Source organism: Scyliorhinus torazame, chromosome 8, assembly GCF_047496885.1.
Source record: "Scyliorhinus torazame isolate Kashiwa2021f chromosome 8, sScyTor2.1, whole genome shotgun sequence".
NCBI classification, from domain to species: domain Eukaryota; kingdom Metazoa; phylum Chordata; class Chondrichthyes; order Carcharhiniformes; family Scyliorhinidae; genus Scyliorhinus; species Scyliorhinus torazame.
In genome coordinates, this window is record NC_092714.1 from 217547312 (window position 1) to 217574317 (window position 27006).

Below are 27006 nucleotides of genomic sequence, written 5' to 3' on the forward strand. Positions count from 1 at the left end.
GAAACAAGCTGTGATTACCAATCCATTTTTCTCATTAAATCATTTCCAATCTAGAAATGCTGGACTCTATAAGAAATTAAATAGAATTTCAGAAAACATTCCCCTCTTTAAACCTTCCCCTCTTTAAATGATGCCCCCCCTTTTGAAAAGGGGAATCCTTTAGTGGTCTTTCACAGTGCAACATTTTTATTCCAATTACCACCATAGCAACTAAGCTCCAGAGCTTATTTTGAGCACAATATTGAAAGGTGGTAGGGCTTAAAGGTCGTGACAAAAAGGTCAGTGAAACGGCAAGTCTGGCTCCAGCATCTAATAAGACATGAAGTTACCAGTACATTTCCAATAGCATATACAGTGAGATTGATGGTGGAGTGGAAGTAATTTCAGCTAGAAATATAGAACTGAGATAGTGCTTAAAGTTGACATTTCAGGGGTTTAACCCTCTGTCTCAGAAGAGAATAAGCTCGTAGTGAAACAGGTTTTTGTTTTCTCGTGTGTAAGAGGCTTCTTCCAGAAAAACATGGTTACAACTTTTTTGATATTTTTGGACCAATTAACTCAGTCATACAACATGGTGCCAGTTCTACACTGGCCCAATATCACTCTGACTGATCTGCAGTTTGCATACAAATCTGTCTTGAATTGGTTGCTGCGGGTAATTGAAAAATTCAGTGTGCTGGCCATGGCTTTGTATCGCGCACAAGGCAAAGGTCAGCAAAACAACTGCAGCTAAATTGTCACCATTACCAAATAATTTACTCCATTCCAGCCTTACTGCGTGATTGTCTACATTTTGTTTAAGGCATGTTACAGTGATGCGCTGTGTGATGACTCCCGCCGTAAGAGAATGCAGACTGATGGTGTTTAAGGGACCCAACTAACACAACAGAAAATAACAAAAAGCACAAGCACACAACCATCTAATTTAAAGAAAAACTCAAATTCTGCACCTGTAACAGTTGTCCCTAGGCTGCTGTACAGTTAGGCTGCTGTAGCTTGAACAGTTCTTAACAGATTTACTGTCACCCAAGATTACTTAGTTGTCAGACAACAGAAGCACCAGAGTGATATATTTATGTCATTAGCACCACTCTGGAAGCTACTGAAGGTTGCCAGGTCATTGCTTAGCAACCAGAAACGGTTCCAACTAAAGATGCAAGGTGACTTATACTCAACCAATCTAACGCTACGGCAAGTGCACGTTGTTTGGAACAAACAGAATAAAGGGTGAGCTCCTCAAATGTATGGTTGTGCATGTAGCCCAAATTAGATATTGCATTAGGAATACAAATGTATGTACGATGGGCTGTGCCTCCTTGGATTCAAAATCTTGGAGCTAATAATAAACATAAATCATGACAATCAAAGGGGTGGAATTATAGGAAGATTTGCATGAGAGTGTGGGGAGATTGATGAGGATACTCTCCAGGGCCGGAGAATTTTAATAATGAGGGAAGAATGGGTAAGCTGGGGTTGTTATTTTGGGTTGAATTTTAGTGGGTCATGGGAGGGGGGCGATGCAAATAGGTGAGAGTGGGGCTTCCACCCTCTGAAAGGGAGTCACACCCCTGAGAGCTACAGGCCAAACTGATTGGCCGGCATCACGAGATGTCCCAGCAGCAGCTGAAATCAGTAGTGGGTGTCGCCGGGACTGCAAGCAGACCCATGGACAGAGACAGCCGGGGGCTTCAGAGAGAGAGAGAGAAATGTCTGCAGTTCGGATGGGGAAGGATCGGGGATTTGTAAAGGTTAATGTGTGCAACTATGTAAATAGTACCTCCTATAATGATGATGTGAGAGAACATACAACTAGGAGAGCAGGGGGAGAATGTCTATGGCTTCAGCTGTCTAACACCCAGTCATGGAGAGCTGTACATAGTTCAGTTGTATAAAATAACCCAGTTGTTGTTTGAACCACCCAATGTCTCAGTAATCATTCTGAAGCTAGACTAAGCAACGTAGAAGACCCCACCTCCTTTCTGCCTTGTAAATAGTTAGCTCGAAAACAGACCTGCCCACATCAATCATATTATGGTGTGGGCATTGTATTATTCAGGTCAACTGGCTTGGGAACAAGTTCAATTGACTTTTAATTATTTATGATAAGAATGGCGGGCAGGCTGATGATTTTGGCGCCCGCTCATCTGTCGTATTTTTTTTTGGGGGGGGAGCTTGGGATGAGCAGGAAGGTCATGGGCTTGCCACCCCATCCCCGCCAAAAACAATGCCAGCGGGAGGCGGTAAAATCCAATCCTTTAAAACAGTGGAAGCTGGAGAGAGATTTAATTAAGGTGTATAAAATAGTGAGCAACCCTGATGTGGAATAGAAGAATCTATCTTAGCAGCGAAGCCAACATTAATAAGCATAGATTTAAAGTATCGTCATTGGTTGAATGTTTAGAGGAGAGTTGAAGAGAAATGATTTCACCAACAGGGGTGGTGAGGGTTTGGAACTCAGAGGCTGCAAGGACCATAGAGGCAGAAACCATTGTTAATTTAAAAAGCACTTGGATATGTATTTGAAGTGTTGTAAACTACAAGGCTATATCGACCAAGGGTGAGATTTTCTCCAATATCAGCAAAGTCAGATGCCGGGTGAGAAAAATGGCACTGAGTCCAGTGATGACAATGGTGGCTTTTTACACCAGATAGTGCAATATTAATGCAAAAAGAAGACAGGCAGGGGTTCCATGGTGTATCACTGGTGGGTGTCCTCTGATTCGCCCATCCTGCCATCAACTCAGCGCTTCTGTGATCTGGGATCCATCACTTCCTGCTTTTACTTCGATGTGTTTGCAGGAGGTTTTCCACTCTCTTGCCCCAAACTCGCCACTGTGAATGGGAGTGGAAAATCCGGTCCCTAAGTTGGAAAGCCATTTGAAGCTGAATTGCTGTTTCGCAGATGGCACACACATGATGGGCTGCATGAACTCCTTCGGTGCCAAGGGGGGAATTCTGAGATAAAAAATAAATTGGAACGATTCAAATCACACAAAGAAGTTGGGGTTGAAACTTTTAATGTGTTAATAAGACTGCAAACTTAATTGTCATTCGATTTTTGAATATTTGTTCTGGTTGGCTGTGTTTCCTATGCATCAGAGATCACATTCACCTGAGGAAGGAGCAGTGCTCCAAAAGCTAGTGTTTGAAACAAACCTGTTGGACTTTAACCTGGTGTTGTAAGACTTCTTACTGTGCTCGCCCTAGTCCAACGCCGGCATCTCCACATCAGAGATCACAACAGCTTCATTGAACTTGTTGGATTTAAGAGGTACTTGTCTTCACATCTATCTCACTAGATGCAGGACCACCACAATTCTGCATATCCCTCCCCATCAACTCCCACCGCCATGCGGACTCCTTCCCAACACCAGCAGGCCCTCAGTTTCCTCCTGCCATACCCCAAGACATCTGAGACCATTCCTGCCCCGGCAGCCCCCAACGTTATCTCTGGCATCAGGAACTCACTCGATTAACCTCCAACACATCCTCCCTAGACTTACCTGCTGTTGTGGCCTTCATCGACAGGCTGCTTGCCTGAGTGGAAGTTTGGGCTCTCAACAGGCTAACCTTAAGATGGTGAAGCCATCATTGTGTCATGGCTATGCTGAGTGCTGAGTTAATACTGGTCAGCACGTGCAGGAATCCTGAAGTAGGGGGTGTCCTCTATGTCTGTCATTCTAATCAGATCTCTGGAGGCTCAGTAAGTAAATAAACTATCCCACAGAGTCTCAGTCCAGCACTTTCCTTGGGACCCAATTATTCACGTTTATTTATGCCCATTTACGCTCATTTTTAACTTTGGAGATATTTTAATGTGATTGGCAGTAATTAAGAGCATAATTTGACATCAGCAGAATGGGTACAGGATTGGGAATAATTTCAGATTCTAATGGATATATAGAAAAGAGAATAAAAAATAGGAGCAAACTATATTGTCCAACTCCTCAAGACTGCTCCACCATTCAGTACAATCATGATAGCTGAGCCACAATTCACTTCCAGTCCCTCTCCCCTCATCGCTTAATTCACTCACAGATCACAAAAATCTGTCTATCCTAGCCTTCTATATATTCAATGATGAAGCATTCACAACACTCTGGGCCATAAAATTCCAAAAATTAACATCGCTCTGAATGCAGATGTTTCCCCTCATTTCAGTCCTAAATGATTTAATCCTCACCCTGGGGATGTTCATCATGTTCTTAATTCCCCTGCAAGGAGGAATCGTTCCGTGTCCACCCTGCTGAGCCCCATTTGGAATCTTGTATGTTTCAATTAAATCATCTCTCATTCTTCCAAACTCCAGAGAGTGTGAGGACCAAGTTACTCAACCTCATCACGGGCAACCCTTTCATCCCAGAAACTATTCCAGTGACCGTTTGCTGTAGCGATGCCAAGACAAATATAAGCTGCTTTAGTTATGGAGATCAAGATTGCACACAGTACTCCAATTGCAATCTCACTTTAATAAGAGCCAACTTGCCATTTGCCTTCCTAATTGTTTGCTGTGCCTGCATGCTCATGTAATGTGGGGTTTAAGCACATACATTGCATGAAGGTTAAAAAAACGTCCTCATTCCAACAGCATCAAAACTATGTAAACTCTCAAGGGAACATGTAATTTTCAGAAACAAACTATTTACAGAGAATATTCACCACTGGTGCTCCAGATCTCTGTCCTCTTTGGGGCTCCGCTCCTCAATTCAGTGACTCATCAAACTTGAGCTCCTGCTCCTGGCTGCTGCCTTGCTCTCCCTCCTTTTTTACTGGTGCTTCCTTTTCCTGCTGCCCACGCTCATGGCTCAGGCTCCATCTCTAGCTTTCTTCAGGATTTTGGTTCCTGTCACAAGGAGAGCCCCCAGGTCACCAACCTCTGCTGGTAGGGACCTAGTGCCACACAAGTGGGTCAAGCCTGGCCTCTGGCATTGCTCCGAAATCAAAAGCCAGAAGTCGGGATGCTCACTTCCCCAACACTGTTTTTCTGTGTTCCTTGAGCGCTGAGTTCCTGAGCACACCCACGTCTCTCTGAACACCAATATTTGCGAGTCTCATGCCTTTAAAAAAAATCCTGCTTTTCTACTCTTATTACTAAAGTGAATAATCTTACAATCCCCACATTATACATCATCTGCTACACAGTTGACCGTTCACTTAACTTCACTACATCTCACTGGAACCTCTATGTCCTTCTCACAACCTCCATTGCCACGTAACTTTGTATCTTGGATACATAACTCATGATTTCTTTGTTTAAGTCGTTAAAATAAAATGTAAGTGGCTGAGGCCCCAACACTGATTGTTGTAGCACTCCACTAATTACAGCTTGCCAACTTCAAAATGTCCCATTTAACCCTTCTCTGTGCTTCCTGTCTGTTAACCAATCCTCCTTCCATATAAAAAATCAACTCATTATCTTCTCAAGCTCTTGAATTGTGTACTAATCTTTCCTTGGCACCTATTCAAATGCATTTTGGAAATCCAAGCCTACTACACCTACCAGCTCATTTATCTACCCTTTTGATAATAAGAATAAAAAACCTGAATAAATTTGCCAAACACAATTTCCCTTTCATTAAACCATATTGTCTCTACTTGTCCAATCAACCTCAGCCAGCTTTCACCTCCTTTTATGCAATTAGCTTTGTTTAAGTATAAGATTCTTGTTTTGGATTCAAGTATGTCGCTCTGAAACGTGGTATGAAATTCCATTTTATTATGATCACTATTTCACAGAGGATCATTTAATATCAGATTATTAATTAACTGCGTCACTACATAATGCTAAATCTAAATTAGCTTTCGCCCCAGTTGGTTCCACAATCATAATAGCATTCTAAAAACACACCTTTCAGATTAACTTTGCCCAATTGGTTTGCAGAATAAAGTCCTCCAAGATTATTACATTGTCTTCATTACAAGCTCCAATTATGTCTTAATGCCATGTCCATTGGCATACCTCCTGTTAGGGGACCTAAAAACTACTCTCAACAGTGCTTTATGATCCCTGTTGTTTTAATATCCATCTATACTGACTCTATTTGATCTGATCTGAGCCAAAATCCTGGCACCCTTATGCTATCCTTCATAATCAAGGATACTTCTTTTTCATTCTTCCCATCTTTTCAAAATGTTGCATATCCTGGAATATGTATTTCCCCAACCTTGGTCACCTTCTATGCTTCTGTAATTGCAATTATATCAAACCCATTTATCGCTATATGTGCCGTTAGTTTATCCAAATTGTTACAAATATTTGTACATCCAGATAAAGAGTCTTCAATTATATTTTTTTACCATCTTTGTATGGACTTTATTTGATGATGCACTATTCCTGCAAAACTCTTTGTCCTATTTCCCACTCTGCTTGTTGTGATGATACCCTGGGCTACTGCACGGTCAATTCCAGCTCCACTTGACCCAGAGTTGCAACACAGATGAAATTAGATTTTGTATAAATTTGGTCCAGTTAAATTGACTACAGTCACCAGGTTAGTAAAATTGGAACACAAATTAACCTTTTATTAACAGTAATTACAATTAAATAGGCAAAAAAAATACAACTGGCGATCTACTATCTGATTCCCAACACCCCCCTCCTTTCTAACTATCCCACTCTCTACACACACACACACACAGACAAACAACACAGAGGGAAAAGAGTAGTTGAAAGGCAAAGAAAATATAATAAAATAAAAGATGGATTCTCAAGGTTAGGCCTTCAATTGGGTACTTTCTTTTCCTTCTGCTTGTAACGATTTTCACTACAGACACACGGAGACAGCAGGCAACTGGCAGCAGAGAGAGGGAGAATACACAGCACCTTTTCCTTCGCAGGTCTTGAGGCTTCTGCTAGGTTATTTCCGAAGAAACCACCTGGCAGGAATCAATTGCTGACTGTTGTCAGACAGAACACTGTCACTGACCCACCCACCGGTGGCCAGTTAGCCAATCAAACCGACATCCTCCAAAACCTGTGCCGAAGATTAATTCGCCACCAATGAGACTGGCATCTCCTCTCCAAAATACAAAATCTAGGAACACACTGTCCTGGCAAGCATTCTTCTGCTTAAAGGCACATTCCGATTATGGGTCCACGGACCAAAAATAACAAAATAAAATAAATGGGACCAAAGGAAATAAACAGGAAGGACTCTTACATTGCCTTTAACTTTATCATATATTGCTTTACTTTCTCAACTTTATTCTTTAGAAATTTGAATTTCTCCTCTGCAGACAGCCTTCCCCTGCCCCTTTTAGTTTAAAGCCTTAATCACTGCATTAGTTTTACATTTCACCAGAATACTGATCCCAGCCCGGTTTAAGTGTGTCAAGCACATCGGAACAGTTCCCAATTTTCCTCAGTACTGGGGCCGGTGTCACATGAATTGAAACCCTTTCTTCCTACACCACACTTTGAGTCACGAATTTAATTCTCTAATCTGCTTGACCATATGCCAATTTGCACATTGCTCAGGTAACAATCCAGGGATTATTACCTTTGCGGTTCTCCATTTTAATTTGAACTCTAATTCTTAAAAGGCAGAGGGATTAAGAGATTGTGAAAGGATTGCTGAGATTAAACATTTGAGGAGGGTGACTGTGAGGAGTGGATGGGAGATAGTGATAGGATGAGGACGAGTATGGATGCAACTCACTGGAAAAATTTCAAAGTGCGATTTTGGGCGTGTTTGGTGGGTTGTTTTGCGATGGTTGCAATGTCGAGATGGACTGCACTTATCTTTTGAAAAAAGCTATAAAGAAAAGTAAGATAGATTATGAGAGTAAACTAACTCAGAATATAAAAATAGATAGCAAAGGTTTCTACAAATATATAAAATGAAAAAGAGTAGCTATGGTAAACATTGATCCTTTAGAGGATGAGAAGGGGGATGTAATAATGGGAAATGAGTAAATGGCCGAAGCAGTGAACAGGTATTTTATGTCGGTCTTCACAGTGGAAGACACAAATAACATGCCAATAATTGATGGCAAGGAGGCTATGGCAGGTGAGGACCGAGAAAAGATTATTATCACTAAGGAGGTAGAGTTCGGCAAGCTATTGGGGCTAAAGGTAGGCAAGTCTCGTGGCCCTGATGGAATGCATCCCATGAGATGGCAGGGAAATAGCAAATGCGCTTGTGGTAATTTACCAAAATTTGCAGGATTTTGGGGCGGTTCCGGCAGATTGGAAAACAGCAATCGTGACACCACTGTTTAGAAAAGGAGGTAAACAAAAGAGAGGTAACTATAGGCCAGTTGGCTTAACTTCTGTAGTGATGAAAATGCTTGAATCTATTAGCAAGGAAGAAATAGTTTTTAAAGGTTGCCCCGATCTCTATGTGGGATAATAATAATCTTTCATTGTCACAAGTATGAAGTTACTGTGAAAAGCCCCTAGTCACCACATTCCGGCGCTTGTTCGGGTAAGCTGGTACTGGAATTGAAACCGCGCTGCTGGCCTTGTTCTGCATAACAAACCAGCTGTCTAGCCCACTGACCTAAACCAGCCCCGCATTTCAGGAACCCCCTTTCAGGAGCTCCTCCTTAGAATCATAGAATCTGAGAAATAGACCATTCGGCCCATCAAGTCTGCACCGATCCTGCTAGCCACTGTACCACCCTGCCGCCCTTCACTTCTTGACTCACCGACCTTTTTATGGCTCCTTCATACCCCCCTCACTCCCCTCCTCCTTTCATGGGCATGGCAGCCCTCGGGCCATGACCCTTGACAGTGCCAATCTGGCACTCAGACAGTGCCCCGGCACCCTGGCAGTGTCAACCTGGCACTACCAGCGTGTCCAAGTACCAGGGAGAGTGCCAGGGTACTACCCTGGCCTGTCCCCGACCACCCAGACAGCTCTAATGGCTTTCCATGACCCCGTGAGATCTCATGATGCAAGTACCAATCGGTGCCCGATTAAGGTGTCGGAGGCGTGGCTGTTGACTTCTGGGTGCCGGATGAATGCTGCGTCGGGATATTTAAATGAGCCATTTCATCATCTGGATCATGCCCAGTGAGGGTGCGACCCAGATCACGTTGGGCATAGCGAGTCAGCTGACTCACAATTGGCCCAGCACGAAGCACGATTTGGGGCTTTCCTGGGGTTCATCCGTCGTGCCTGGCTCCGCGCTGAGCGCAAAGTGGTGGCTGAATTGTGCCCTGTGAGTGATATCTGGAGATTTGAAGAGGATATTGAAGAGAAAGGATTTTGTGTAACAGTAAGGTGTGTCAGTTGTATTCTCCAATTACTACAAGTTCCAATGCAAAATTCCACAGAATGTCTGTGAGCACGAGCAAGGTAGGTATCCTCTGTTCACTGTCAACCACAAGATGTGGGCTATTATTTGTAGAAAGCAATGGACTCTAATTTGATATTCCCCTCATAATGTGAAGTGATTTATTTTGGTAAGAAGAACATGGAGAGACGATATAAAATAAAGAGTACAACTGAAGGAATAAAGTGGTCTGTGTATCACTGCGAATAAGTCATTGAAGGTAGAAAGACAGGTTATTGTATCCTAGGCTTTATTAATAGGGGCAAGGAGATTATGTTGAATTTGTGTTAATTTAGCCTCAGCTGGAATATTGCATCCAGTCCTGGGCACCACACTTTAAGAAGGATGTGAGAGAGTGCAGAAAACATTCATGAGAATTGTTTCAGGGATGAGAAACTTTAGTTATGAAAATGGATTGGAGAGGTTAGGACTGTGTTCCTTGGAGAAAAGAAGGCTGAGAGAAGAGTTAAAGAGGTATTCAAAATCATGATGGATCTGAACGGAGTAGATGGGGAGAAACTGTTCCCACTCATGAAAGAATTGGGAAGGGGCACAGATTAAGGGAGGGCACAGATTTAAAGTAATTGGCAAAAGAAGCAAAAGTGACATGAGAAAAATCTTTTCCATGCATGGAATGGTAAAAGTCTGGGATGGACTGCCTCAGAGTGTGGTAGAGGCTGCAAGTTCAATCAAAACATTCAAAAGGTATCCAGCCTGTTACTTCAAAAGGAAGAATGTGCAGGGTTACAGGGAGAAGGTGGAGTAATGTCTCTAAGTGAATTACTCATTCCCAGAGCTGGTGCAGACATTATGGGCTGAATGGCCTCGTTCTCTGCTGTAACAATTATGTGTTTCCTCAAACTCTCTCAGCTAAAACATCATTCCTAGTTCTACCTACGCTGTTGGTCCCTACTTGATTCATGACAGCTGGATCCTTCTCCTCCCACTTCAGCTTCAAGGAGATGTCCTTCACCCTGGACCAGAGCAGGAACCTCCAGGTCGTGGCTTCAGTAAATAGTATGCGTTCCCATGACAATATTTACCACCATCACAACCCCATTCTTTTTCACTCTCCACTTGAATAGCATTCTGCACCATGGTGCTATGTATATAGTTTGTTCATTCGCCCTGCAGTCCTTGGTCTCATCGATACTAGTAACCAGCATCTCATTCCTGATTGTCAAGATCCCCTATTCGCCTGACTAGCGGCTATGCAACTAATAACCATCTCGAAAGTTCTACTTTATTTAAGTGACCATTTCCTAGAGGGGCCTGATATGCCTCCTCTTCGCTGATACCTCACAATCTCCGCAGCTTGGACTCCAGCTCTAAGCCTAAGTTGCTTGACACTCAGCACTGATATGGCAATGAAAAAAAAACTTATTGAGCCTCTCCTTGTACAATACACTACCTAAGAACAGAATAGCAGGAGTATACACAAAGCCTCATATACTATTTATCCCACTATGGAATAGCAAACTCAAGAATAAATAAGAGGTTTTTTTATTTGTTTAACTTGTTTAAGTTATTTTGTCTGACTGAAATGAAAGTCGCCAAACTCCAAGCAGACCATAGGCTGCTCTCCTCTTTGCGACAGAGAGCAGACTGGTGGTGATTTAACCTGAGGGTCACCACGCCACAGGTGAGAGACAAGGCTAAGAAGGTGGAACCTTCATGGATAACCTCAGCCGATATGGAAATTGAACCCCGCATTGTTGGTGCCGCTCCGCATCACAAACCAGCCATCCAGCCAACTGACCTACCCATTGTTTGACTGTACTGCAGAGTTGTACAACAAAATGTATAACCTGTAGCTTTTTGCATGAATTTCTAATCTTGGTCATGTTATCGAGAGGTCTAGATTGGAGATGTGTTGCTATACTTTAAAATAAGGAAGAGGGAGGTAGAAAGAAGCCGCTTGGACAAATTTGGTTGGTGTCAGTAGCATTGGTAGTGGTTCAGAAGCATGCCACCTACCCACCATCTTGACTGAGGAAATGGTGTGATGGGCAAAGGACAGCAGAAGTCAGGTAAACAAATGTATATTATTTACAATGTTGACAAGATGACTGCTTTTTAATACCTAATCTGATGAGATCTGTTTTTGGTGAAGATCAAATGCTTTCATGGAGAATGCAATCTCCACTCACTATGATTTAAAATAATCAGTACGAAGTCTTACAACACCAGGTTAAAGTCCAACAGGTTTGTTTTGATGTCACTAGCTTTCGGAGCGCTGCTCCTTCCTCAGGTGAAGGAGCAGCGCTCCGAAAGCTAGTGACATCGAAACAAACCTGTTGGACTTTAACCTGGTGTTGTAAGACTTCGTACTGTGCTCACCCCAGTCCAACGCCGGCATCTCCACATTAAAATAATCAGGTTACAATCTCTTCTGTAATATTACATCTCTGCTATTATATTTGTTCCAAGTCATTACATGCTCTTGTACCAACAATAACTTGGCAAACTATTTATCTAATGATTTGGGATTTGTGTTAACTCTTGGTCAATGCACCCAAAGTGAATGTTGTTTCAGCTTGAGAACAGACCAAGTCAAAAATGAAAAAAACCCCAGAAGATATGGAAGTTTTGAGTGAGCCCATCAGCACCTGAAGGGTTAAACAGCTTCAAATTTATGAGAGAGATCCAGACTTTCCTGTTTGTGGCGGGAATTGACAGGCGGATTTAATTCTAAATCGCAAACATGCCCCTCTCCAATGCCAACGTAGCTCAAAGTGCGATTTTCATGGTGCCGGGTTCTTAATGTCCCTAGAGACATGTCTGCCATTGAATTAGTGGCTGGGGTGTTTGAGTTTGCGGGTGGGGTGGGGGGGTGGGGTGGGTAGAGACAGGACACCAAAGAAAACTGGGCCCACGTTCTTCCCACAATGGCAGCCATTGCTGTGACTGCCGTCTGTGTGTGTCATTTAAAACATTAGAGGATTTTCATGTTCAAAGTGGCCATGGCAAATGCAGAGCTGGGACCCAGGATAGAGTATATAAAAACATTGGTTTCTAAAAATATATCAATACTCAGCATTTTTATGTCCAAATTCTCACTTTTCCTCACTAAGTGAAACTGTTTGCGCACTGCCCCCCTGTTTCACAGATTGCCCCTAGTCAGCTTCAGGGAGCCCCTCATTTCCGGCCACCTTCATGAAAATCTCAGGAAGTCAGAAGGTGAGCTCGAAATAAGCTCTCTGGTGTGCTCAGTTAACGAGGCAGGCAATTTCACTTTCCTGCCTGCGTTCTGCTGATTTGGGCAAATCAATAAGGTTGAGAACAAAGCAGATTGGCACACAGCTAGGCTGCCACCGCGATTATTTTACCATTCTACCTCTGTTTGGTTCCGATACAGGGTGGAAAAAAAATCCAGCCTCTTTTGCCAATGGATGAGAAGTTAACCACGTTTGATTTGAGAATGAAATGGCAGGATAAGAAGGCCTGAAACAAATTGCTGAGCATTTATTCTTCCCAGCTGATGTGCTGCTGACTGTCCTTTTCAATCTGGACCTGTCTGATCATTTGTCCTGAGTAAGAACGTATGCCTGGGGCAGGTAAAATCTGTGACTGGGAGCTTTAAATACAGAGCAGAGCCTGTACAAGGTGATGTGTTGGATACTCTGGATCTGTGGAGACTGCGTTTACCTTAGCAGTAACATAGACAGGCTACCAACACTTGTAATAGTACAACTCTATTTTATTTAACTAAGAGCTGTTAAACATCCTTGCACTGTGGGTCGACACTATGTTAGATTGACTGAAGACCTATGCCTAACCTGACCAGCCTATACTGCCAGCATATGGTGGATGTTTGTGCGACTGACTGCGGGCTCTGTCTCTCTCAGAGGCTGCATCCCGAATGAGCGGGAAAACTAGTGCCCTCTGTCTTTATAGTGACCGTGCCCTAACTGGTGATTGGCTGCTGTGTTGTGTGTGTTGATTGGTCTTGCAGTGTGTCAGTCAGTGTGTGTCTCTGCACCATCATATACTGATATGTATATTATGACATCTCCCCTTTTCTAAAAAAAATGTGTGTTCGTGGCAATAAATAATGTAGTATGCGAATGTTCCTAACTATGTGTGGCACATGCGAGCATATTTACAGGACTGTGGAGAAACTCTAAGATATTAACATTGGAAGGTGTCTAGTGCAGATGGACGGTATGTAACTAGAATATAACTAGAACAACGGTATGTACAAACCAGTGAGTTAATCAAACAGAGTAACGAAACAATCAGTTAATGAGTTCAAAGAGTCCTTGAATTCAGGCAGTTCATAAATTCAGTCTCTGAGGTGGGCGACAAATTCTGGTTGACCGCCTCAAGGGTGGGTCAGGGGCCGCCTGTTCTGGAATGGGCGGGACTGTGTCAGACTCAGAGGGTGGCAGAGCGAAAGGGAGATCTGCAAAGTCCGCGACGGGTTCGTCGTGATGGCGGGGCAGGACATGATGATCTGGTGGCGAGCGAGGAAGGAGTCTTAGTGCCCGCCTATTTCGGTGAAGAAGTGAGCCGTCTTGGAGACGAACCAAAAATGTCCTGGGGGCCACTTGTCTGAGCACCACAGCGGTGGCGGACCAACCACCATCGGGAAGTTGGACATGGACCTCGTCAGCAGGAGCCAGAGCAGGGAGATCCGTGGCGCCGGCGTCGTACGCTTGTGTTGGGCCCGAGACAACTGCATTCGACGAAGGACTGGAAGGTTGTCCAAGTCCGGGACATGAATGGCCGGCACCGTCGTCTGCAGCATGCGATCCATCAACAATTGAGCCGGTGACAGGCCGGTGGACAATGGAGCTGATCTGTAAGCAAGCAGGGTGAGGTAAAAATCAGATCCTGCATCGGTCGCCTTGCACAGGAGTCGTTTGACAATGTGCACCCCCTTTTCAGCTTTGCCATTGGATTGGGGGTAATGGGGACTTGATATGACATGTGTGAAGTTGTATCGTTTGGCAAAATTGGACCACTCCTGACTGGCAAAACACGGGCCATTGTCGGACATGACCGTGAGCGGGATGCCATGGCGAGCGAAGGTTTCCTTACACGCACAAATGACCGCAGTTGAGGTGAAGTCGTGTAGCCTAACTACCTCCGGGTAGTTTGAGAAATAGTCCACTATAAGTACGTAGTCCCGGCCAAGTGCATGGAACAGGTCGATGCCCACTTTGGTCCAGGGGGACGTGATCAACTCATGGGGTTGCAAGGTCTCCCTTGGCTGAGCAGGCTGGAAATGCTGGCATGTTGGGCAGTTAGGAATGGCGTTGGCAATGTCCTCGTTGATTCCAGGCCAGTACACTGCGTCACGGGCCCATCGGCGGCATTTCTCCACTCCCAGGTGGCCCTCATGGAGCTGCTCAAGGACAAGCATGCAGTGCAGAATAACGATCTTGTCCAGCTTTAGTAGAATTCCATCGACCACCGCCAGTTCATCTTTAATGTTATAGAATTGAGGGCATTGGCCCTTGACCCACCCGTCTGTCAGGTGGCGCATGACACGTTGGAGCAGGGGATCGTTGGCCGTCTCACGACGAATATGGATGAGTCGTTCGTCCGTGGCGGGCAGATTGGATGCGGCGAATGCCACCTGAGCATCAATTTGGCACACGAAGCCCGCTGGGTCGCAGCGTGTGGTGACAGATCGGTAGAGTGCATCGGCGATGATGAACTCCTTACCCAGGGTGTGGACAGTTCAAAGTCGTACCACCCGAGTTTAAGGAGAATGCGCTGCAGGCACGGCGTCATGTCGTTAAGGTCTTTTTGAATGATATTGACCAGTGGCCTGTGGTCTGTCTCGACTGTGAACTTTGGGAGTCCATAGACATAGTCGTGGAATTTGACGACTCCGGTAAGAAGGCCCAGGCACTCTTTTTAAATTTGCGCATAGCGCTGTTCGGAGGGCGTCATTGCACGTGATGCGTATGCGACAGGAGCCCATGAGGAGGCGTCGTCACGTTGAAGGAGCACTGCTCCAATGCCGGACTGACTGGCATCCGTGGAGATCTTTGTTTCTTTGGCCGGATCGAAAAATGCCAATGCCAGGGCCTTGGTCAGCTTCGCCCTCAGTTCCGCCATTCTTGTCCGTGGGCGGGGAGCCATTGGAACTCGGTCGTCTTCTTAACCAGGTTCCTGAGAGTCGTGGTGTGGTAGGCGAGGTTAGGGATGAATTTCCCCAGGAAATTGACCATGTCCAGGAAGCGGAAGACCGCCTTCTTGTCCTCCGGTGTCTTCATGGCCTTAATGGCAGATACCTTGTCAGCATCCGGCTGCATGCCAAACTGTGAAATGTGGTCTCCGAGGAATTAAATTCTGTTTGACCAAAGGAGCATTTGGCCCTGTTGAGGCAGAGGCCATGCTCATGGATTCGTCGGAAGACGCGTTGGAGGCGATCAGTGTACTCCTGCGGGGTGGTAGACCAGACGATGATGTCGTCCACATATACACGAATCCCTTCAATGCCTTCCATCATCTGCTCCATTATTCTGTGGAACACTTCCGATGCAGAGATGATGCCAAACGGCATCCGGTTGTAGCAATAACAGCCAAATGGGGTGTTAAAGATGCAGAGCTTCCGACTGGACGCGTCGAGTTGGACCTGCCAGAACCCTTGGATGCGTCTAGCTTGGTGAAAAATTTGGCGTGAGCCATTTCGCAGGTGAGTTCTTCGCGCTTTGGAATGGGATAGTGTTCTCTCATAATATTGCGGTTGAGGTCTTTGGGATCAATACATATGCGTAATTCGCCGGATGTTTTTGTTACGCACACCATAGAGCTGACCCAGTCAGTCGGTTCTGTAACTTTCGAAATTACGCCCTGGTCCTGGAGGTCCCGCAGCTGCTGCTTGAGGCGGTTCCTGAGGGGTGCTGGTACCCTGCGAGGTGCGTACACCACAGGCATGGCATTTGGTTTTAACAAGATTTTATAAGTGTATGGGAGTGTGCCCATGTCCTCGAATACACCGTGGTATCGGGTGATGATGGCGTTCAGCTGTGTTCGAAAGTCAGCGTCCTGAGATGCGAAAGCATCAGTGGGTGACAGGGAGTGAACCCTTTGGACAAGGTTTAGAAGTTTGCACACCTGAGCACCAAGCAGGGAGGCTTTAGTGGATCCCACTATTTCGAATGGCAGGTTAGCCTTTAATGACCGGTGCGAAACTTCAAGCTGGCAAGAGCCACTGGCAGCAATGGCATTACCATTATAGTCCAGAAGCTGGCAGGCGGATGGCAGGATGGTAGGCTTGGCATGGAGGTTTTCGAGGTCAGACCGCGTAATGAGGTTGGCTGAAGCGCCGGTGTCCAGGCGGAATTGGATGCGGGATCGGTTGACCATGAGGGTAGCACACCACTTGACGTCCGGATCAATGCTGAATATTGGGAGAGGCTTGGCTTTTGTCTTCTGGAGCATCTTGTGTTTGGTGATGATGCCCACCCGAAATGGTGCTTTAGGGTCCTCGGTGTCAAGGTCCGGAATCAAGTCGGAGTCGGAATCGGTAACTGGTGGCTGCATGGTTCGGACATCCCTGCATGGCTGGTTGGAGCGACGAGAGGTAGTAGGTTGAGCAGAGGCTGCATAGTGGCCAAGCTTGCCACATTGGAGACAGTGTTGGGATTTTGCAGGACATTGCCGCTTTATGTGGACGGAGCCACAGTTGCTGCACGTCGTGACGTCAGAACGTTCGGTACGCCACCACGCATGCGCGATGCGGTCGTACGTAATGCACGCCTGCACAGTGCGATCTTCGGCCTCGCCGTCCCCTCGGTCAGTGCGCGCATGTGCGGGAGCCCGCGAAAAGCGAGCGAAATGGCCGCCCTCATCCAGGCTTAGGCCCTGGAGTTGTTTAATGGCTTGCACTCGCTCTGCCTCGTGGGGACCTTGCCGCGCACTTCAGCCGCTTGAATGTGCGAGCAGCGTTTAGTGGCGTGTTCATGCAGAACGCAGGTCTCGCAAGGGTAAGCTGTTTAACCTTGAGGAACTGCTGGCGTAGGGGATCCGATTGCACACCGAAAATGATCTGGTCACGGATCATCGAGTCAGAGGTGGAGCCATATTTACAGGACTGCGCGAGGATGCGAAGGTGGGTGAGGAAAGATTGAAAAGGTTCATCCTTACCCTGCAGACGCTGTTGAAAGACATAGCGCTCAAAACTTTAATTTACCTCGATGTCACAGTGACTGTCGAATTTGAGCAGGACTGTCTTGAACTTGAACTTGTCTTAACCTTCAGCGAAAGTGAGAGTGTTGAAGATATGGATGGCGTGGTCCCCGGCCGTGGAAAGGAAGAGAGCAATCTTCCTGGCGTCTGTAGCAGCTTTCAGGTCTGTAGCTTTGAGGTATAGCTGGAATTGTTGTTTAAACATTTTCCAGTTCGCACCGAGGTTGCGGAGAGGCGGGGGAGAGCGGACGTTGTCCATACTACCGGATGGCTGATTGCTGGTCGAAGGCAGATCGCTTGAAGGTAGATCTATTAAACTCTAACATCACATACTGGTACCATGATGTGTTGGGTACTCTGGATCTGTGGAGACTGCGTTTACCTTAGCAGTAACATAGACAGGCTACCAACACTTGTAATAGTACAACTCTATTTTATTTAACTAAGAGCTGTTAAACATACTTGCACTGTGGGCCGACACTATGTTAGATTGACTGAAGACCTATGCCTAACCTGACCAGCCTATACTGCTAGCACATGGTGGATGTTTGTGCGACTGACTGCGGGCTCTGTCTCTCTCAGAGGCTGCATCCCGAATGAGCGGGAAAACTAGTGCCCTCTGTCTTTATAGTGACCGTGCCCTAACTGGTGATTGGCTGCTGTGTTGTGTGTGTTGATTGGTCTTGCAGTGTGTCAGTCAGTGTGTGTATCTGCACCATCATATACTGATGTGTATATTATGACACAAGGCAAGAATTTTCCACAAATGGTTATCATCAGCTATGAAGTATTTTTCAATCATGGATTATCATATTTCTTCCTCTTTTCCAGAAATGAGTCTGAACCTGTCACTATATCAAGGGCTTTGAATATGGCTCACTACATCTTACCATTGGCCAAATCACCGGTTGCTCCCCCAACTAAGAAAGTAAATTAATTTGGGGTATTGGGGCAGAATGGGCATGAGTGAATTGGCAGCCCATTTGTGCTTCACCTGCTGTCCTATTTTATTGCAGCATTGCCACTGTCAAGATGGATTTCACCTCCTCAGACCCTTCATTTTGCAAAGAAAAATCATTGAAAAATAATGCAATCTCTTGGATCCACTATCCCTGTACTCGTTAGTTATCTGTCCAGCTTCTTTCGAACAATGCCAGTTGATGTCCAAAAAATTTATCTTTTTGGGTGCCTGATCCAAATATTGACTGAGGTTTGTTATTTTTCTTCAATTTTCGAACCTTGTTCAGGCTTGTGAAATTTTTACTTGTGTTTGCAAGTCTTATACCCAGTGTCAAAGTTGAATAACTTCAACCCTGTTTACATCTTTAATCATTTTTAAAACCCGTATTATGAAGCTAAAGCAAACCAAGCAGGTGGCGATTAAAGGCTCCAATCTGTTTTCCAGCCCAAATCTGTCTCTAACCCAGTATACTTCAAATTTTTTTCCCGGGGCCCACTTTTGCCAACTGGCTGATCTTCGGGATCTAGATGAATGACCCACACTGGCCAACCTTCGTGACACATGTCACCTCCATTTACCTTTAATGCTTGGTCCTCACGATGTCACTCCAATCAGGTTCACAATAGGAGAGGGCAATGCGCATATCAAATGCAAACTTCAGCCAGTTCCTTTGTGCCATGTTCACCTCTGTGAGAAGGAAAATTCAACATCGAACATGGAGGTTGTCGTGAAGGGAAATAGCAACAAAACGCTTGTTTTACTCAGCGCTGCATACCCACTCATCCCACCATGAGGTCTCCAATCTCCACCCTCACTATCAAACCCTGATCAACACCCTGTCCCAAAACCAGGTGTTTGATCCTTTCTTCCCTGAAAGGACTCCTTGCTGACATCACCCCCTTGCCTCTGATGACTCCCCCCCCCCCCACTCGCCCAACAACCAGAAGGCCTATGACCCCTACTACCTGAGGTCTCCAACCATCCTCCCCAGGATCAGCCTGCCCCATGCCCACCATTTTCCACTCAAAGTTCCCAACAGTTGAAGCTGCCATCCCCAACCATGTCACTGATTGGCTCCCTGTGTGAGCGGAGACCCAGACGATCAATCAGCCTGGATCAACTTGCAACAAACCCATCAGCGACATCACTGAAATGCTGTGGCGTTGAAGGGGAAATCCTGCATTACAGGCTGTTCATGGCCAGGGCTTTTAGAATGACTTGGTTTACCTTCCTGCTGTGCAAGGAGAGAGCAGTATCTCAGAATCCCTGCTGATACTGCCGGCCTCACAGCCATTTAACCTCACCATTGGTGTATAAATTGTCAATCATATTTATTCAGACTGGTAAGCCAGTATCCTCCAAATCTATCTTATTGCTGGTTTATCCTGTTGTTTACTGCTCCACATTGGTCAGATGTCAGATCCCTAACCCCTTTCCTTTCAGATGCTGCAAGTGGCAACTTAAAAAAAAACTTTTTTTTGTGCTGTAAACTATTTACTGTTAGGTTCAATCTGCATTGCCACAAATAGCCACATAAAACTCCATCTGCCACATGTCATCTATCTACATAATCAGTCCATGTGTTTGAAGATAGTTTCCTTTCTGTTCATTACCTAACACATAACGGCATGTCATCAGCAAATTTTATAATACTGCCCTAAGTGTGCTCAGTTCCATATCAATCGTAAGTGTTGTGAACAGCAGGGATTCCAAAAACACGACTGGTTACTGTTTCCTCGGCAGTTTTCCTGTTCACCACTTCCCTCTGCTTCTGGTTGTTCTGCCAATTCTCAATCCATCTAGACAATTTGTCAACGATTCCCTGAGCCTTAACCTTCTGCACTCGTCTCACATGAAGAACTTTCTCAAATGCATTTTGAGAATCCAAGTGAATACATCTAATGCATTACTCTCACTCACTCGATTATTTCCTTGGAGAATAGCAGTAAATTTGTGAATGGCAACCTCCTCCTGCTAAAGGCATGCTGATTGGTCAATTTAACAACCAATTCCCCCATGCATCAAGTCAATGTAGAAGGCTTGAGGACCAATTTGAACAGCTTTGAGCTTACCCCGCATTTTAGTTACAATCGAAGAAGAGGGTGGATGAAATAATTGTTGTTCTCAATACTTGCTTTAGTGATAATTGATGCACAGGATATTACAGCTTTATGTAAATATGCATATGCTAAGAATGTAAAATGTGGTAATTTTTTTTAAAATTTAGAGTACCCAATTACTTTTTTCCCCAATTCAGGGGAAATTTAGTGTGGCCAATCCACCTAACCTGCACATCTTTGGGTTGTGGGGGTGAAACCCATGCAGACATGGGGAGAATGTGCAAACTCCACATGGACAGTGACCCAGGGCTAGGATTCAAACCCGGGTCCTTAGCCACGGTCCTAGTGCTATCCACTGCGCCACATGCCACCCAAAATCTGGTAATTTAATATATTTGCCTGTACAACGATAAATAAGATTTTCAAAAAATATTCTTACCAAAATTGAGGCTACAACAAAAATAAATTCTTGCGCTGTAAATGAAGTAATCTGACATAATTCAGTGTCTAAATATGTGTCGATGAATAGGTTACATTTTATAGTAGATTCAAAGAGAAGGCACAATGGGGTCCTGTGAGCTACCTGACAACTTACGTGTGACAAAATGCTGAGTTATGATGGGGACAATAAGTGAGATATAAATTGTCTGTCAGAGCTCCTCGTCACGTATTCTGTTTGCACAACACTTCAGGTAAGTAATTAAAATGCCGTGTTAGATGTAAATTATAAATGGGAATAGAACTGATGCAGATAATATGCTGGACTTCTCATGAAGTCCTGTTTTTTTCCCCAAGTAGTTTTCCGTAATGATTGCTCCGGGAAATGATAAAAAAAACATTTAATGCAGCTGATGTCAGCACAGTACCTTTGTCACTCGTTCTCGGTAGAACTGGTTTTGTTTGATCTATTTGGTTCATAAGATTTTTCTTTTCTAATTGAATAAAAATCTGAAACTAATACTACAATTCACTTGAAATGAATAATATCCTGCGAGAAATGGCAAGTGATTGACGAAAGAACATCCAGGCCAGAATTGTGGAATAAAATAATGACATTCCAAGAGTCAGAAGTATCCTGATATCATCTTCATGTTGATGTGCTGTAGTTTGGGCAAGAATGTTGAAGCATCTGGTGTGTATTAATGTTAGTGGAACCTGTGGTTATGTAGAATTAAATGAGCAATGTGGAAGTACATTTATTCTCGATGAGTGCTGTGGCGATAGTGTGACTCTGGCTGATGTTCTTGGCAGAAGACTGGTAAACCATGCTGAAAATTGTGTACGCAGGGCTGGCATTATCATACGGACCAATATTCTTGTCGGGAATTGAGAGTTGGACAGGAGTTGAACAGATTTTCTCTGTCCAATTGCATTATCCATGACAATGAAATAATAAATTTTGATTATTTCCACATGCCTTAACTATTTCAAGGTCTCAGCTTTCTTTTGTGATCAAAGAAAGAAGTTACTTGGCAAGACTGCAGGATGTGGACTTTGAGAAAGAATGAAAACGCTGGCTTTGCACATCTTTATGCTCAACACTATTTATGTCGAATGCAGATTGGATAGTTTTAAAGCCGCATTTCCACTGCGACCATAAATTCTAATTTAAGATGCATGACACAAAGGGTGTGAATCTTAAACAGGAGAAAAACTCCTAGTTCTCGGTGTCAATTTAAAGGGCTTTATCTTCACACAAAACTGCTTGTCTCTCTTCAAACACAAACCTTTGGCAAATGATGATGCCATGTCTAGGTGCTCCATTTGAACTTGATGTCCATCATCATAGTGACGCATTTTAAACCAATGAAAATAGCTTGTCAGATACTTTTCTTTAAGAAGGGTCTCTTACAAATGTCTCTGAATCAGAATAAATCCCAGCATTTCTTATGCCCTAGTGCCTCCCTCTCACTGTGGGTTGTGTAATGTGGCAGTTGGATGCTGCCTTTATTTTTCAGTGCTGTTGCCAAGAGCAACCTCAATTCCAATTGTCGTGCTGTGAGGTAAATGAGGCAGTGCTGGTGCCTCTGGAGGTACTGAAGTTGTCCCAGGCCCTGCAGAGGACAGCATCCAGTGAAAAGCGAGACTGTTGTCTCTCCGAAATGCGGTTGGGATCCCATGTAGGTATTGGGGTGTTTTAAAGGTGCGGTGGCCAGAATCAAGATTGTGAATTGTTTACTTACAACAGTGACATTTCCAGCACTTTGCTCTGGCTTTGTATTGTTGTTACTTAGTGTTTGTGTTTTTCTGTTGATTTGGGAATAGGCCCTGCAAAACTACAGAATAGATTCTGCAACATTGTTGGTGCCTATAAGACTTCTTTCATAGCCATAAGATGTGACATGAAAATGGTGAGCATTTCAATGGGTGGAATCTTCTGATAATTTGGCAGAGTGTCAGTTTCACCAAGAAACCGGCATGTACGGGCGGTATTCTCCCCCCACCCCCCCCCACGCCAGGTGGGAGAATCGCCGGGGCGCTGAGCGAGTCACGCCATGCCGCCCTGACACCCGCACGCGATTCTCCCACCCCCCCGAAACCAGCGCCGCGAGAATCACGCCGGGCCGCTCGGAGAATCGCCGCAAACGGCGAGGGCCGATTCTCCGGCCTGGATGGACTGATGGGCAGCGAAAAAAATGACAGTCCCGCTGGTGCCATTCACCCCTGGTCGCTGCCGGCGGGAACTGTGCAGGAACGCTTGGGGGGGCGGCCTGTGGGGCGGGGAGCGGGGCTTCTTCACCGGGGGGGCCTCCGATGGGGTCTGGCCCGCGATCGGGGACAAACACTCCCTAAAAGCATTGGAGCAACTGCCCCGTCATATAAGTATTGTGGAAACCAACCCCCTCCCCCATAAACATTTGGGTAAGAAAAAACCCTACCCACACACATAAGGGGAACCCCCCAAAGAGACTGACACTGCCCCGGGACTGCCACCCTGGCATTGCCAGATTAACAGTGTCAGTTTGACACTGCCAGATTGGCACTGCATGTCCCCCTACCCCTCGGGGTTATACTGTTGTTGGAAAGACCATATGGTTCTTCATCGTCCGCTTGCTTAACTGGACTCGCTGGTTAGGAAACAGGTAGTTACCATCCACATATGGGATGGACTTTTATTTTTGCATTCTAATCCTTTTAAGCCCCCTCAAATTCCCTTGCAGAAAGTCTCTCCCAGTAGTAATGAAGCTGAGAAAGGTCAGGCTACTTCGCAAGTACAGTAGAGTAAGGTCAGCTCAAGCAACTTCCACTCACAGCTGAATGGAGGAGGGAGAGTTCTGCTGATAGATATGGTAGCTTTTAACTTTTAATTTGAACTGGCTGATTCTCAATTGAACTGTTCAATTCACATCAGGGGTTGACTACACAAGTTAATGTTAACATGGCTTCTGTGTTCCGTGAAGAATTGAAAAATTCTGTGAAGGCTGCGCAAGGTAAAATTCCATCCAAAAAGGTTCTGTGCAAAATATGTTGCAGTGCCAGTGTGTAACAGTGGGTATGAAACTCAAAGGCTTTTCATGTAAATTAATTCAGAAGACGTCAAGTTTTTTGATTTACTTGTGAACAGCAGAATTGCAGTGCTCCTCTAAATGTTGTTGTGGCAACATTAATATGCATTAGCACTGCAAAAGTGTATACTTAAAGCATCCCTGTATGATGCCATGCCACAGAGTTTTTCAACTATTACATTGTGCGTAGTTGAAATGCCACAACAAATTACCATCCAGTTAATATTAGAAGCATTTCATGATGTGGGAATACTGCTCTGTATGCAGTACTAATTATTTCCACCAGACATTACAAAATATTGTAAATAATAGTGCCCAGTTGAATAAAAACAAAATTTATCTTTAGTGCAAAAAGAGTGATCTTGGCTGCTTTTTACAGTTGCCATGGTTTTTTTTATTCATTCATGTAATATGGGCCTCACTGGCTGGGCCAGCATTTATTGTCCATCTCTGAGAGCATTTGAGAATCAACCACAATACTGCTATGGATCTGGAGTCACATGTATATAAGGACAACAGATTTCCTTCCTAAAGGACATTAGTGAACCAGATGGGTTTTTAGACGGTTTATATGGGTTTCTATATGCTTTATATAGGCAAGACTCCTTTTAGTCAGTTCCATTTGGTGACTCACTCGACTTTGGGGCTGTTACAGCACTCATTGTATTTGAATTGGTATTCATGGTTGACTTATGGCTTTCAAGGAGATCAGCCATATTTGAGCATTCTATTGAAGAGAAAGAACCCCTTAATTTGTGTACTGGGGATTATGTTGATTCTTTTTGTAGTGCAGTCTGAATAAGATGAGTTTGCTTACTTAAAATGCATAATTTCTCAGCATTACTATTTCGGATTATGTCTTGGAAGATACTTCTTCAAATTAACAAATAATATCATCAGAGGTGATTAACGCATTATGGAAAAAATTCAATAGTTTGCTAAAATTAACAGTCTTAAAAAATGGTTCCATTAAAGAAAAACATTTTTTTGGTATGGGAGTGATTTGCTGAACGGTGAAATGCATTCACTATTGCTTTGGTGAAAAAGGGTTTGACAAAAACATTTTCCATTTACCTGGTTAGACAAGATTGTTCCAGTCATCTTTTCAACCCCATTTGACAGGATGGTTAAAATGTCTGCTGCAACCACAGGCATGTTCGGCACAGCCCATGCATTTTTTACAAAAAACAGAAATAAAAACAGAAAATGCTGTTTTTCCTATGGATTTCTGGAACCACCCCCCTCCCCACCCCAAGACTCTGTCAGGCTGGAAGAGGAGTCAGGAGTTCACACTGTGTGGGAAACCCTGCCTGCCTTCCCTGAGGGTACAGGATTTTCCCTATGGATTTCTGGAACCCCCCCCCCCCCCCCCCCCCCTCCCCACCCCAAGACTCTGTCAGGCTGGAACAGGAGTCAGGAGTTCACACTGTGTGGGAAACTGTCACTTGATGTGATTTTCCCCAGCATGGCTAATTAATGGACAGAGGGTGGGCTCATTATTGACTTTAGGACTGCAGGCATGGGACGTCATTCTCCGACCCCCCGCCGGGTCGGAGAATGGCCGTTGGCCGCCGTGAATCCCGCCCCCGCCCCCGCCGAAGTCTCCGAAGGGAGAAAAGTCGGCGGTGCGTTAATGGCGCCGCTGCCGCGGAGAATGTCACGGGTCTGCGCAAGGCAGCAGTGGTTAGAGTAGGCTGGGCTCCGGGGGAGTGCCGGGAGGGGGTCCGTGCCGGGGTGGAGGTTGGGGGGGGGGTCCGTGCCGGGGTGGAGGTTGGGGGGGGGGGGGGTCCGTGCCGGGGTGGAGGTTGGGGGTTGGGGGGGGGTCCGTGCTGGGCTGGAGGTTGAGGAGGGGGTCCGTGCCGGGGTGGAGGTTGGGGAGGGGGTCCGTGCCGGGGTGGAGGTTGGGGGGGGGGGTCCGTGCCGGGGTGGAGGTTGGGGGGGTGGTCCGTGCCGGGGTGGAGGTTGGGGAGGGGGTCCGTGCCGGGGTGGAGGTTGGGGGGGGGTCCGTGCCGGGGTGGAGGTTGGGGGTTGGGGTCCGTGCCGGGGTGGAGGTTGGGGAGGGGGTCCGTGCCGGGGTGGAGGTTGGGGAGGGGGTCCGTGCCGGGGTGGAGGTTGGGGAGGGGGTCCGTGCCGGGGTGGAGGTTGGGAGTTGGGGGGGGGTCCGTGCTGGGGTGGAGGTTGGGGAGGGGGTCCGTGCCGGGGTGGAGGTTGGGGGGGGGGTCCGTGCCGGGGTGGAGGTTGGGGGGGGGGGTCCGTGCCGGGGTGGAGGTTGGGGGTTGGGGAGGGGGTCCGTGCCGGGGTGGAGGTTGGGGGGGGGGTCCGTGCCGGGGTGGAGGTTGGGGGTTGGGGGGGGGTCCGTGCTGGGGTGGAGGTTGGGGAGGGGGTCCGTGCCGGGGTGGAGGTTGGGGAGGGGGTCCGTGCCGGGGTGGAGGTTGGGGGGGGGGGGTCCGTGCCGGGGTGGAGGTTGGGGAGGGGGTCCGTGCCGGGGTGGGTGATGGGAGGTCAAATGAGTTGGTGCACCTGGCCAGGTGCCAGCCTCCAACAGTTGGACCCATGCAGTCCATGCCACCTGGCTGGGGGGAGGAGGGGATATGGGCAATGATGACATGTCGTCGTTCCCCTCCCCCCCACCAGGCCGTCATGTTTTCAGACCATCCAGCGATGTTGGCCGCCGTGGTGGCAGCCGCTCATGTCTATGTTGCCCTGGATGAGGAGGAGGAGGAGGAGGAGGAGCGTGCCAGAGAGGCGGCGCAGGCTGCCGCAGAGGGGCAGGCGGCAGCCGCCCAGGCTGGAGGGACACCTGACCGACAGGACGAGGAGGGGGAGGAGGACGTCGCGGCCCCACGGCAACGGAGGCACCCGAGGGCGCCCCGTGTGTACCGGCCCCGGCAGTCATACCAGGACCTCACGGACCGGGAATGCAGGAGGAGACTCCGGATGAGCCGGGAAACCGTGGCACACATCTGCCACCTGCTGGCACACCTGTCACCGCGTGGCACTGGCGGGGGACACCCTCTCCCCGTGTCCGTCAAGGTTACGGTGGCCCTGAACT

General features: G+C 46.2%; 1 protein-coding gene across 2 annotated transcripts in view; it reads left to right on the forward strand.

The window, feature by feature from the left end:
• The window catches only part of LOC140428374 (cadherin-4-like), a 1038564-nt gene that overhangs the window by 303144 nt on the left and 708414 nt on the right, over positions 1 to 27006 (forward strand). Inside the window, exon 1 of one of the 2 annotated variants that reach the window (XM_072514766.1) lies at positions 22547 to 22568. The exons of the other annotated variant lie outside the window; for it this stretch is intronic. The gene's annotated coding sequence lies outside the window, so the exon portion shown is untranslated. Of the gene's footprint in view, positions 1 to 22546; positions 22569 to 27006 lie in introns of those variants that run through there. 2 annotated transcript variants of the gene reach the window in all.